Source organism: Salmo salar, chromosome ssa01, assembly GCF_905237065.1.
Source record: "Salmo salar chromosome ssa01, Ssal_v3.1, whole genome shotgun sequence".
NCBI lineage: Eukaryota > Metazoa > Chordata > Actinopteri > Salmoniformes > Salmonidae > Salmo > Salmo salar.
In genome coordinates, this window is record NC_059442.1 from 77,231,791 (window position 1) to 77,239,728 (window position 7,938).

General features: G+C 38.5%; 1 pseudogene; it reads left to right on the forward strand.

Annotated features, from left to right (window-relative positions):
- Nucleotides 1–2,099, forward strand: part of LOC106612973 (zinc finger matrin-type protein 4-like) — a 145,154-nt pseudogene extending 143,055 nt beyond the window's left edge.
- Nucleotides 2,100–7,938: the final 5,839 nt, after the last annotated feature.

The following is a 7,938-nucleotide window of genomic DNA, read 5'->3' on the forward strand; positions in this document are numbered from 1 at the left end:
AGGCCGAGGTAAGGATGGGTGAGGTTGAGGAAATTTCAGGTTGGATTCCTTTTTCAGGATTCATATCAGGAGACAACTGAGAGAAAAAAACATCTGTGATTTATGTCACACCTAGACTATGGACATTGAATGTTATGTATGCATGTAGAAACCTTAAATCTTTAAGTGCAAAACAGTGCAGTTTTATTTTACTTTCACTGAACCATGACTATTAGAGTGCAAAAGCCTGTCGGACTATAGCCTCAAAATACACAGGCACGCACCAGTGGAGGCTCCTCAGATGAGGAAGTGGAGGACCATCTAACTCAGTGAATTTCAGAAATATAAAAATAGTCAAACATTAAAGTGATCTTTTTTAGATAAAACTATACTAAATATATTCACGTCACCAAATAACTAATTAAACACACTGTTTTAAGATCTACAGTAGCCTCAACAGCACCCTCTAGGGTAGCACCATGGTGTAGCCGGAGGACAGCTACTGTATTTTCCATCCTCCTCTTGATACCAGAATTTTGACTTCGATACTGATACCAGGTTAAGTATCAAGATACTTGATACCATCACGATACTCCATACCAAAAAGATACCGAAACAACAACAACAAAAAGGCTTTTTAGCAGTATGGCACTTGATCCAGACAGATAAACTCAGCTACTGCTCTGTTCAATCGTTGGGCATCTTTTAAGTTCAATATCATTACATTTGAACATTTTTATGTAAATGTTTTAGAGACAGCCATGTATGCGTTAATGAATCAATTATACAATTATACAATCAATTTGACTTTGTTTTTATCTAACTACAAAACAACATAAAGGTAGTCATTTATTTGAAAGGTAAGTCTCTATTGATGAACTGGGTAATGCAAAATATAGCCTAGGTCTATTCACAGTACAGGTAAAGACATATTATTCATTTGGAGTGTGCGCATGCATTGAGTTATTGAGCTTGCTTTAGTTGATATCATGGGACTAAAGATGACAAACAGTCTGTTCCATTTAGGACTTATTTAATTGGCAACTGCTAGGCGAAATGTTTTATTGTCCTGATCAACAACATTTGCATAGGAGAGGCAATCTCTTCTTTTATAAAAGTGTGCGCTGTCTCTTTAAGAAAGTAATTATGTCATTTGCCAGGCAGAGTGGCTGTGGAATCTGACTTTGTGCCTATGGAATATAGTGAAAAAAAGATGGGAAGCGAGGAAGTGAATGAGTTAATTAATAACGTTTTGGTAATGATCAGCTTTGAGTCAGCATATTTAGCCTTATGGTTATCACTAACAAAGTACTAGGGTAGTGAATTCAGCTGTAAGAATTCATCTATATCTTTCGTAGCCGTCTATTTACCACCACAAACCGACGCTGGCACTAAGACCGCACTCAACGAGCTGTGTAAGGACATAAGCAAACAAGAAAATGCTCATCCAGAAGCAGCGCTCCTAGTGGCTAGGTACTTTGATGCAGGAAAACTTAAATCCCTTTTACCTCATATCTAGCAGCATGTCACATGTGCAACCAGAGGAAAAAAACTCTAGACCACCTTTACTCCACATGCAGAGACGCTACAAAGCTCTTCAATATTGTCTGTGCTAGAGAATTTAAAAGCTTTTTTGCAAGAACATAGTAGCAGCAGAGGATTAAACTGTTATATTTTAGGCTGACTTTCATTAGACTTCAGTGATTTAAATATTTCATAATTGTGGACAAAGAAGTGTAACCACAAAGGCAAAATACAATCTCAGAGACAGTTAAAGGGATATTCCAACTCAGTGTGTCTGATGATTTCAAACATTTCCTCTTGACTTGTATTCAATATATCCCAGAGAAGCTTACTGACTCATCTTTTTCTCTTTGTTCTCTATTTCAGCTTGAAGCAGGTCCAGCAGTAAAGCACTGGGACCAGAGACCTGTGGACATTTGGAGAATGGGAAAATGCTAATACTAAACATGGGTGTAAGGAGCTTGGTAAAATGAAGACTCACCTTGGGAATATTGGTTTTTGGAATTTTGGAAGACTGAGAGACTTCTACAGAGGGCTCAGGAGTGTGTGTGTGTGTGTGTGTGTGTGTGTGTGTGTGTGTGTGTGTGTGTGTGTGTGTGTGTGTGTGTGTGTGTGTGTGTGTGTGTGTGTGTGTGTGTGTGCGTGCGTGCGTGCGTGCGTGTGAGTTTAGGAACAACTTTAATCTTACGATGTCTTGAAGGTTACTGAGGACCTAAGTGTTTGATATGTGTACTTTAAACCCACAGCAGTCAGAATAACATTGGGTATTGCTGGTGATTGCCATACTGCTTGAGTGTGTCCCAAATGAAACCCTATTCCCTTTATAGTGCACTACATCTGACTAGGGCCCATAGGGCGCTGGTCAAAAGTATTGCACTATATAGACTCCTTTTGTGAACCACGATCTTACAATCTAAGTAACTGATGTCAGTGTTACCCAGAGCGGTGATAACCATTACACTGATAGTCATAGAATAGAAGAAACAATATCATAATCACCACTTTATCAGCCCAGAGGGTCAAGGCTGCAATACATACTATAAATATTTTATAATTATATTCATACAAAATATTTTCCAAAGGACTGTAGGTTATCTGTGCATCAAATTGAGTTCTCAGTGTGTAGCTCAAAAACATACAGTACCAGTCAAAGTTTGGACACACGTACTCATTCCAGGGTTTTTCTTTATTTTTACTATTTTCTACATTGTATAATAATAGTGAAGACATCAAAACTATGAAATAACACATATGGAATCATGTAGTAACCAATAAAGTGTTAAACAAATGAAAATATATTTTAGATTTTAGATTCTTCAAAGTAGCCACCCTTTGCTTTGATTACAGCTATGCACACTCTTGGCATTCTCTCAACCAGCTTCACCTGGAATGCTTCTTTTCTACAGTCATAAAGGAGTTCCCACATATGCTGACCACTTGTTGGCTGCTTTTCCTTCACTCTGCAGTCCAACTCATCCCAAACCATCTCAATTGGGTTGAGGGCGGACGATTGGTCAAATAGCCCTTACACAGCCGGAAGGTGTGTTTTGCGTCATTGTCCTGTTGAAAAAGAAATTGTAGTCTCATTAAGCGCAAACCAATGGCGTATCGCTGCAGAATGCTGTGGTAGCCATGCTGTTTGTGTGACTTGAATTCGAAATAAATCATCAACAGTGTCACCAGCAAAACACTCCGACACTATCATACTTCCTCTTCCAAGCTTCACATTGGGAACCACACATGCGGAGATCATCCGTTCACCTACTCTGTGTCTCACAAAGACACGGCGGTTGGAATCAAAAATCTCCAATTTGGACTCATCTGACCAAAGGACAGATGTCCACCAGTCTAATGTCCATTGCTTGTGTTTCTTGGCACAAGCAAGTCTCTTCTTATTATTGGTGTCCTTTAGTCGTGGTTTCTTTGCAGCAATTCAACCATGAAGGCCTGATTCACGCGGTCTCCTTTGAACAGTTGATGTTGAGATGTGTCTTTTACTTTAACTCTGTGAAGCATTTATTTGGGCATTTATTGAGGCTGGTTACTCTAATGAACATATCCTCTGCAGCTGAAGTACATTAACTCTGGGTCTTCCTTTCCTGTGACGGTCCTTATGAGAGCCAGTTTCATCATAGTGCTTGATGGTTTTTGCGACTGCACTTGAAGAAACTTTCAAAGTTCTTGACATTTTCCAGATTGACTGACCTTCATGTCTTGAAGTAATGATGGACTGTCATTTCTCTTAGTTTTTTTGAGCTGTTCTTGCCATAATATGGACTTTCTCTTTTACCAAATAGAGCTATCTTCTGTATACCACCCCTACCTTGTCACAACACAAATGATTGGCTGAAACGCATTAAGAAGAAAATAAATTCCACAAATTAACTTTTAACAAGGCACACCTGTTAATTTAAATGTATTCCAGGTGACTACCTCATGAAGCTGGTTGAGAGAATGCCAAGATTGTGCAAAGCTGTCATCAAGGCAAATGGTGGCTACTTTGAAGAATCTCAAATCTCAAATATATTTTGATTTGTTTAACACTTCAGAAAATAGTAAATAATAAAGAAAAACCCTTGAATGAGTAGGGGTGTCCAAACTTTTGACTGGCACTGTATATTGATATGTATAATAAATATATAAAAATGTAGTGTAGTGGGTTTAAGGACACAGTCTGCAACTTGAATATCCTCTGTGGCTACTAAATGTACTGCAAACACACTTGGCCAGGAAGGAAAATACAAATCTACTGGTTACATCTGCCAAACCCCACTCTCCTCAGTTTATAACCAAGTACAGTGGCAGCACTTTTGACTGGAATGGAAAGTTACAGATTGCAAATTGAAACAACCAAATAATACAGGCATGCAGTAGTAAGTTAAACTAATGGTCAGTATCTATGGTTCAGTAAACATTCCTATGTTTAGTACCTCTGTGATTGATGATGTCATACACGCCATAGTGTCAGTCAGAATCCCTTTTCTCCGAAACAATATGTGAGATGACACCATAGATTTTTAGGGCATTTTCAAATGTCAGCCATACAGACATGCACTACAAGACCACCAATGGAGTAATTTGAAGTTTCACCTAGCCACTTATCTAGAGTCAGTTTTGGGTTTCTTGAAGTCACTGGAATAAAGGACTTACTGTATGGTTGGTGGCCCTCACTAACAAAGTGTTATTGTTCACTTTGAGAAGGCCACTTTGCCACTACCAAAACATACGGTAACAGATCAATGGAACACAGACCGTGGGGGATACCACATACAGTTGAAGTGGGAAGTTTACATACACTTAGGTTGGAGTCATTAAAACTTGTTTTTCAACCACTCCACAAATGTATTGTTAACAAATTATAGTGTTGGCAAGTCGGTTAGGACATCTACTTTGTGAATGACACAATTAATTTTTCCAACAATTGTTTACAGACTTTATTTCCCTTGTAATTCACTCTATCACAGTTCCAGTCGGTCAGAAGTTTACATACACTAAGTTGACTGTGCCTTTAAACAGCTTGGAAAATGCCAGATAATTATGTCATGGCTTTAGAAGCTTCTGATAGGCTAATTTACATCATTTGAATCAATTGTAGGTGTACCTGTGGATGTATTTCAATGCCTACCTTCAAACTCAGTGCCTCTTTGCTTGACATCATGGGAAAATCAAAAGAAATCAGCCAAGACCTCGGGAAAAAAATTGTAGACCTCCACAAATCTGGTTCATCCTTGGGAGCAATTTCCAAATGCCTGAAGGTACCACGTTCATCTGTACAAACAATAGTACGCAAGTATAAACACCATGGGACCACGCAGCTGTCATACCGCTCAGGAAGGAGACGTGTTCTGTCTCCTAGAGATGAACGTACCTTGGTGCAAAAAGTGCAAATCAATTCCAGAACAACAGCAAAGGACCTTGTGAAGATGCTGGAAGAAACAGGTACAAAAGTATCTATAGCCACAGTAAAACGAGTCCTATATCGACATAACCTGAAAGGCCACTCAGCAAGGAAGAAGCCACTGCTCCAAAACCGCCATAAAAAAGCCAGACTACGGTTTGCAACTGCACATGGGGTCAAAGATCATACTTTTTGGAGAAATATCCTCTGGTCTGAAGAAACAAAAATATGTTTGACCATAATGACCATCGTTATGTTTGGAGGAAAAAGGAGGCTTGCAAGCCGAAGAACACCATCCCAACCGTGAAGCATGGGGGTGGCAGCATCATGTTGTGGGGGTGCTTTGCTGCAGGAGGGACTGGTGCACTTCATAAAATAGATGGCAGCATGAGGAAGGAAAATTATGTGGATATATTGAAGCAACATCTCAAGACATCATTCAGGAAGTTACAGCTTGGTCGCAAATGGGTCTTCCAAATGCACAATGACACCAAGCATACTTCCAAAGTTGTGGCAAAATGGCTTAAGGACAACATAGTCAAGGTATTGGAATGGCCATCACAAAGCCCTGACCTCAATCCTATAGAAAATGTGTGGGAAGAACTGAGAAAGCGTGTTCGAGCAAGAAGGCCTACAAACCTGACTCAGTTACACCAGCTCTGTCAGGAGGAATGGGCCAAAATTCACCCAACTTATTGTGGGAAGCTTGTGGAAGCCTACCCGAAACGTTTGACCCACGTTAACCAATTTAATGGCAATGCTACCAAATACTAATTGAGTGTATGTAAACTTCTGACCCACTGGGAATGTGATGAAAGAAATAAAAGCTGAAATAAATCATTCTCTCTACTATTATTCTGACCTTTCACATTCTTAAAATAAAGTGGTGATCCTAACTGACCTAAGACAGGGAATTTTTACAAGGATTGAACGTCAGGAATTGTGAAAAACTGAGTATAAATGTATTTGGTTTAGGTGTATGTAAACCTCCGACTTCAACTGTAGATGCTGTCATTGGCATTCATTCCAAAAAACTGATGTAATAAAGTGGATATTCATCAAATCTGTCATCATTTATGTGTTCTAACAGGCCCACAATGTGGTTACTAAAATCCGATTTGGATATGTTTATATCTGTTTTTGCTGCATAATATTTAAAAGTTGACCTTGTAGAGTTTAGAATTTTTTTAAATCTAACGTCTAACAACATTTCGGATAAGCTGGTAGCATATAGTCAGTTAGAAATCGGTTGTAGAAGTCGTTTTAAAGTGTAATGCAGTTGATTGGTTATGATGACATGAACATGTGTTGGGGTTGACATCCATACAAGTATTATACTCCCATGTTTACCTCAAGATAGTGGGAAATACACATTTAAACAGTAGCCTAAATGTAGTCTTATTTTGATGGCCGGCAATCGGGAGATTCTGGATCTATCCCCAAGGGGGGACTCATGCGTGGCATTTCCATAGTTTTAATACAATTCTTACCTGATCTAACAGTTTGCTTCCAATCTATGCTTGTCAGGAGAGAAGCCCATGGGCATCTCTAGCTACTGCATAAGGGCTGGATTCAATACGTATCGCGGAAGATCCGTGTTAAAATGTAAAGATAATTTCTGATTGAGCTGATATATGCAGTGTTCGCCTTCAATGCAGTCTCTGCGACTGTGGGAACATTTCCTTCAATTTTCAATCACACTACAAAGCGGATATACAGCCCTACGGATTGAATAGAGCCCTAAATCGTATCTATCTATGCCTAAAAGGCAAGAGAACAAACAGACTTCACAGCTCTATGCTATGCCGGGTTTCTGTTTGTTGATGTTGTTTAAAGAGTTTAATTTATTTTTCCTCTGTGAAGTGGTAAACACATGGTTTGCGTTTTAATAGATTTCACGCTTCTGTTTGAACTGTGTTTGACCTGATTGGATATTCTGTTTTGTGTCTGGAATGGCAGGGTATGGTTTTATGTAGTTGGGACTTTTAAACAACCATGCCAATGTGAGTTTCAAGGGATGGGTTTTAATGAAGAAAAAAAAAAGTGTGTTTTCTGTAAATATGTGGTAGCTGCAGGTTATAAATTGTGTGGTTTCCTAGACCTGTTAAGAGTTTTGTATTAATAGGATACAACACATCACATCAGTACCTATGTTGAGTTGTGGTTATGATTATGAGATAATGAGTGCTAAGGTAATTTAACCAATTATTTCAACTGTGATACAGAGATATTAAATATGTATGGTAGAAATGGCCATGGATACATAGATATTGGATACATAGATATTAAATATGTATGGTAGAAATTGAATAATGGTTCATCCTTTCTGTTTGCTAAACAATATTCTCAGTGGTCAAAACTGTCTTAGATGATGTCATTACAACCATATTACAACCATATTGTTTTAAAGTGGTTTAAATGATGTCATTACAATCATATTACAACCATGTTGTTATAAACTGATTGAGATGATGTCATTACAACCATATTACAACCATATTGTTTTAAAGTGGTTGAAATGATGTCATTACAATCAT